Genomic DNA, 7,075 nt, shown 5'->3' on the forward strand with positions numbered 1-7,075 from the left:
CTAGAGTAGCGTTATTAAGATGTTAAATTAAATTAATGCTAGTTTATAGACTTTTTATATAATTAAAAGAATTACTACCTTCTCTTTAAACAAGGTAATAAATACTAGGTTATACTTTAACTAGGTATAATAAAAGTAGACTACATAGATGTTCTTATAGATTAATAGAGACTAGAGCTCTATTAAGTTAAAGGCAACTTGCTAGAATAGTCTATTAATAAGTATTTTATGTTTATTTCTCTAGCTAATCTACTGCTTTATCTTTAAAAGCGCGCATAAGTTGCATTTAACAGTGTTTAGCGCTCCGCTAGTTAGTAGCTGTACGCTAGTGACTAACTTGTGGAGGTGTGTGACCGCTTCTAGGCTAATGCATCCCTATATATAATAGAGGGCGGTTGCGTTTTGCGTAATAGGTTACTGTTTATAGCTTAGACAAAAGTGTTGCTATGTAAGGTCTTTAGTAGCTATAACTATTAGTAAGGTAGATCTAATAGATAGATCTTTTATGCGTAATACTAGGGCCTAGTAACCTCTAGTTTAAGTAGTAAAGCAGATTAGTAATTAAGTGCTATTATAGAGTTATTTATATATAAAGTTGTCTTTAAAGTTAAAGTGTATATTTTATCCTTATAAAAAAGATATAAGACTAGTAAACATGCTAGAGATGTAAGCTATGTTATTTAGGTTTATCTTAGTAGGTCCTCTAGGACTCTTCACAGTAAGTGTGACTGTGCCCTATGCTAGTATAGGAAGGAGTTAGCTACTAGCCTTAAGTTAGTCTAATAGAGATAAGCTCTAAGTTTATTAAAAGTTAGCTAGATTGTTGTAAACATAGATGTTTACTCTAGGATCTAAGATTTATAAGTGCTAGAGAGAATTCTCTTTATTATCTAGCTTTGCAGCATGTTCCTTACTTATAAGGTTTATTATAAAGCTTATAAGAGTAGCTGTTAATTGCCTAGTGCTAGTTAAAGCATTAAGTAGATTCTAGTTAGTAGAATTTTTAGGAGCTAGCGTCTTAGAGATTGCATTTAAATGTGGACTAGGTTAAGACTGTAGGCTTTAATTATATAATTAAGTTGCGTAATTAGATAATTAAATTAGCTAATAATAGTTACTATTATTGCTGCCCCTTTTATGTCCTCTTTATCTACTATGTTCTCTTCCTTAGTTTAGTTAGTTTTTTAGTAGGGGAAAGTCTCTATTCTTAAGCAGCTTAGCTTTTACTTTAAGCTAAAAATTACTACTTATCTACTTATTATATTCTTACTAGAGAAAGGTAAGGATCTAGAACCTTTTAAGTCTTAGTTAAGAATTATTAATTCTACAGTTCTTTAATTTATAGCAACCTCTACAGAAGTTGCATATAAACTGCTGTTGCTGCTGTTCTAGTGTAGACAAGCGTCCTTAGTATATAGCAAAACTACTGTAGGTAACACTAGGTTGCTAAGCTAGCTATAATTATTACTAATTTTTAAAAAACTCTAGACAGCTAGTAAGGAAGTTAAGTAGATTCTTATTAGTCTATTTATACTAGACTAAAATTAATTAGATAGCTGCTGCGCATTTAGGGTTTACGTCTAAAATTACTAACATAAAGTTATAGTGTAGTTAATATTCTGTTATATTTAGCAGGTAGACTAATTTAGCATTAGTATATGTGTTTTTATACGCTGTAATCTATTAGTCTTGTTTTATTTTTAATAACTACTTCCTTGCGCAGTTATATGCTGTTTGTGCGCTCTGCTTAAGCTGCTTGTTAGAGGGCTTTAAGATTACCCTTAAGGCTTTTAGCTTTTTATAGATTATTTCTTTATCCCTAATAATAAAGTAGTTTAATGCGTTAACAGTGCTTTTAATAAGCACATTGATGTCTAATAGAGCTTTATGTTAAGTTTAGAATAACCTTAGATTATTACAGTAGTCTTTATAGGCTATTGTGTAGCATTATTAATTGTTAAGGTTTAGGTTAGAGACTATAGGATTTAGACTAAGCTAGGTGCTGCCTGTATAAAACTTTGTGACTTTAGGCCTCTGTAGCATAGTGTTAACTAGGAGATTTTCTAGTGAGAGATCTGGATTAATATACTCCTAGACACATTCTCTAGTTGCTTGTGTTTTAATGAGACTAAACTAGGGCTGCTAGTTGCTCTTTTTAGTAAGCTGTATAGAGGCATTAATAGTTAGAGTTATTTTTCTGTGTGTTAATAGAGTAGGACAAAATAGTTGTTGTTTAGTTAATTAGGCTTAGCTAGTGAGCAATCTGTGATCAGTATGTTTTGGAATGGACAGAGGGTTATTGTCCTGTTGATCAGGCTCTGGTGGTGAGCAATCTGTGATTAATATGTGTCGAGGTTCGCAGGGCCCTAAAGCTAGATGCAAAAGCTAACTGTGCAGTGGTGACTAGAGGACTAGTCAGGAGCGCGACTCCGGGCTCATAACTCTTGCATAAGCTGAGGAGGGGACATATGGCAAACGACTTGACAAGGGAGCGAGATCCAAACAAGGTGGAATAAGTGTATTGTAAGGTCTAAGGAGCTTAATAGAGCTCTAAGCTAACTATATACTATACAAGATAAGAGCTATGCCTAATAAGTGAATAGTGCAGTACATGGGTATAATATTGCGTGATATACGTGCGACAGCATCTGCTAGTGATAGCAGGAATGGTGTTAGAGTCTCTAGGATGTGGTATGTAACTAGACTAATTAGGTTCTAGATTTGTACAGTACTAATTAATCCCTTTAGTGTCTAGCCTCTAAAGCTAATATCTGTTTAGCTAGGTGTCTAATTAATTTCTATACATAGGTTCTCTTGTACGTACACCTTAAGTTAGGACTTGCTAATAGTAGAGATCTTTGCTGCGCCTATGTCCTATAGTTTGCCTTAGTATACTGTACAGTATTAGTTATTAAGGATAAACTGCTTAGCATACTCCTTAGGTTTAATGCTGTAGATGTTCTCTCCTGTTGCACAGTATAGATAGGCAGTAGAGGTAAGGTAGTTAACAGCTTCTTTAGCCTCTTTACTCTTTTATTTTATTTTTTTAGTATTATGCAAATTATCTTCTTTTTTAGAGTAACCTTTAAAGTCTTAAATATATAAGGTAATAGCTTTATATAATAAGGTCTTATTATAGAAATTTTTATATAAGGCAACATACTAGTTCTTTACTTATATATAGTTATTATAAAGGTAGTTTAATAACTAATATTCTTTTTTATAGTAGATAAAGCACTTCTTTATCTATGTGCAGTTATCTTTAGATTATAGCCTAAACCTAGATAAAGATCTTCTATGTTGTTCTTTTTTATATAAAGAGAAGCTTTTTTCTTGTTGTGCAAACTCTTATTATACAGAGTTATATTAGTAGTCTATGTAGTATACATTAGGCAGTTCTTAGAGGTATTAGTTTACCTTTTAGTTTATAGTAACTTAAAGTAATGCCTATAAGTTACTAAATAAGGCTTTACATAAAGGCTTAATAGTAAACATAGCATGTTCTAGTTCTAGTTATTCTTAACAAGCTTATATAATAGTAGTGTGCAGTAAAATATCTTCTTAAAATTTTATTTTTAGTGCCCTTTATATAAGTATAAGCTTATTAATTATTATTTTAAAAACTTTATATAAACTCTTATTAAAGTTTTTTTATTAGTATTATATAAAAGTTATGATTATTTAGTCTATTTAGTACTAGCTATAGTTTACATTAGTGTTAAAGTAACTACTTAAGGTGTTATATAAATGCTTCTAGTTATGTCTAGGGCCTATGTTATGCATATAGTACATATTTACTTAACCTTTTAGAATATCTAGAAAGATGTCTATATACTAAGTTTTCTAAATATCTAGCTATTAATATAGATTAATAAAGATTCTTATTTTATTTATAAAAATGTTATATAGTTAACTTATATAGTTATTATTATTTTTTTATACTTTTTAAAATTATATAATTTTGTCTGCTAAAAGTTTTTTTTAGTAGTTTCCCTCTAAAGTAGAAGTTTATATAGGTTGTAATGTAGTATAGATTATGCAGGTAGTATTAGTAGTGCATACACTACTGCAGGCAGTGGTGTGTATAATTAAGGGTGTGGAGCAGGCGTTAGGTAGGGTGGCATGTATTGTTTATACAGTAATTAGTGTAGTGCTAGCTAAGGTGTAGAAGCAGGTAATGCTAGTATGTTTAGTGTTAATAGCAGCATTATGTTTAGTCTGCTTTTATGTAAAGCCTTATATAGTAATAAAGGTTGCATATAAAGCTTTTTTAGTGTAATTACTTTTCTTTATACTATATTATATAGCTTCTAGGCTTAGGTACCTTTATTACCTAGCTATAGTGTAATTGTTTTATTCTTTAGCACTTATATAAGCTTCTTTTTAAATGTGCAGCTAAGTGCTAAAAAGTCTTATAGTGTCTATCTTTTAAAATTTTTTATATATAAACTTAGAAAAGTAGCGCTTTTTTAAGTTATTATATATAAATTAGTAATTATATAACTTATATATAATTAAGTCTATAAGCTTATTAGAGCTTCTAAGATATTAATCTTATTATCCTAGTACTCTAGGCTAGTCTTGTTTTATAGACAATACACTAAATAAAAAGAGCTTTTAGGGCTACGTTATTTAACTATTTAGCAGATAAATTGCATAGTAAGTAAACAAGCAAGATACAGTTATAACGTTAACAACAGAAGCAGAATTACTTGCACTGTCCTAAGTTGCTAAGGAAGCTATGTTTACAAGAATGCTCCTTAACAAACTGCAGGTTGAGCTGCCTGACTCAACTATTACAATTCAGTGCGACAACAAGCAGACAATCCGACTGGTAAACGAAGAGATATCTCGACTTCAAACCAAGCTTTCTTCAGCAAATTCGGCTAGTTGACGTCAGGGAGAGGATAGTCAGCTAGGAAGCGGATATGGAAGAAATTGAAGCAAGAATGGTAGCCCTGGAAGCATACTAAGGTTGCGCAATCGGGAACCAGCTTGAAGCATGTCCAAGCTGAGGGGGTGTGTCAGATATGCGCACCTACTGTCAAGACAGGAGGAACGCTGGACGAAAGCTGCTACATAGTACGAGCAATAAGCTCGAACAGTATGTCGCTGCAAATTGCTGCATTTTGCAGCATTTTGCAGCATTTTGCAGCATTTTGCAGCATTTTGCAGCATTTTGCAGCAAATTGCAGCATGTTGCAAGCTGGTCGCGTAAAGGGCTAGTGCGCGAGGGACTCGGACCGGAAAAACAAGGCCGAGCAACACGAGTAGAGCAGAAAAAGGATCGATAAATCAGTAATCAATCATCATCCCATACATCACATCCAAACCCATCATTCATCTAAGGAAGCCTAGAAACAGTGCTTTAATCTAACAATTACACCTTACATAGTTTTTTATAAATCCTGCATTTAACTATTAAAATGTAGCTAATTAAGTTATCCTATACCTACATGCAACACAGACATACGCACTCTAATTAGGAAGAGAAGACTACCTTATAGTAGTAAGTAATACATTATTTATAAATAATACACTAGATAAGAAGAGCTTTTAGAGCTATATTATTTAACTATTTAGTAAATAGATTACATATTAAGTAAATAAATAAAATATAGTTATAATATTTATAATAAAAGTAAAATTACTTACACTATTTTAAGTTACTAAAGAAGCTATGTTTATAAAAATACTTTTTAATAAACTATAAGTTAAGCTGCCTAATTTAACTATTATAATTTAGTGTAATAATAAGTAAATAATTTAACTAGTAAATAAAGAGATATCTTAACTTTAAACTAAGCTTTAACATGTTAACATCTATAACTACTAGCTCTAACAGGAAGTCTTTTAACAAATAATTAAGGTTGTCTATGTCCCCTCTAGTAAGATGCTTGCAGATAGACTTACTAAAGCGCTTCTAGCTAGTAAATAGCTAAGCTTTCTTTAGCAAATTTAGTTAGTTAACGTTAGAGAGAGGATAGTTAGTTAGGAAGCAGATATAGAAGAGATTAAAGCAAGAATAGAAGCCCTAGAAGCATACTAAGATTGCGCAATTAGGAACTAGCTTAAAGCATGTCTAAGCTGAGGGGGTGTGTCAGATATGTGCACCTACTGTCAAGACAGGAGGAACGTTTGACAAAAGCTGCTACATAGTACAAGCAATAAGCTCAAACAGTATGTTGCAAGCTGGTCGCGCATAGGGCTAGTGCGCGAGGGACTCAGATCGGAAAAACAAAAGCTGAGCAACACAAGTAGAGCAGAAAAAGGATTGATAAACTAATACAATTAATCATCATCCTATACATCATATCCAAACCCATCATTCATCTCAGGAAGCCTAGAAACAGTGCTTTAATCTGACAAGGCTCCTAGCGCGTTGCTAGCGCGCTAAGGAGCTTTTAGGTAAGCTTATTAATCTCTTTATAGTTTAGGCATTCTATATTTTTGCGCATCTTATATACTAAATCCCTGCTTAAACTTTATAGCATAGAGGAGTGTTTTTACTAGTAGATAGCCCTCTTATTTTTAGGCAGTATAAAGATGTCTTTACTATTAATAATTAATAATTTCTCTTTTTAAAAGCTCTTTTACATTTCTTTAAAGTTAAAAAGCTGCTTAAAGTGCTTAAATTACTACTTTAGTAAGTGCTTTATAAGTCTATCTGCTAGCATGTTGCTTGTCTTAATATAGCGCACTTTAAAAAATCCTTTTGCGTGCTCTTAGCGTAGCTATATGTTCTAGATATTAATATAGCGCAGGTAGGTAGTTATCTAGACGTTCCTTTCTACTACTAACTAGATTATATGCTAGTTGTTATAGTAGATCTGCTATAGTACGCCTAGCTTTAAAGTAAGCTCTTTAAAAAAGTGTTTTAAAGCTAGTAATTCTTTTACTATATGCGCTAAAGTAAGCAGCTTAGCCTTTATTATAGACATAGTTACTATTAGCTAGAAAGCTACTTTCTATAGAATTAGTTTTTTAAAGAGTAAGATAATGTATTTATAAGATAATTATTTAGTTTCTATGTAATTAGCAAAGATAATTATTTAGTTTCTATGTAATTAGCAAA

This window comes from Lindgomyces ingoldianus, assembly GCF_010093535.1.
Source record: "Lindgomyces ingoldianus strain ATCC 200398 unplaced genomic scaffold BDR25scaffold_3, whole genome shotgun sequence".
Lineage (NCBI taxonomy): Eukaryota > Fungi > Ascomycota > Dothideomycetes > Pleosporales > Lindgomycetaceae > Lindgomyces > Lindgomyces ingoldianus.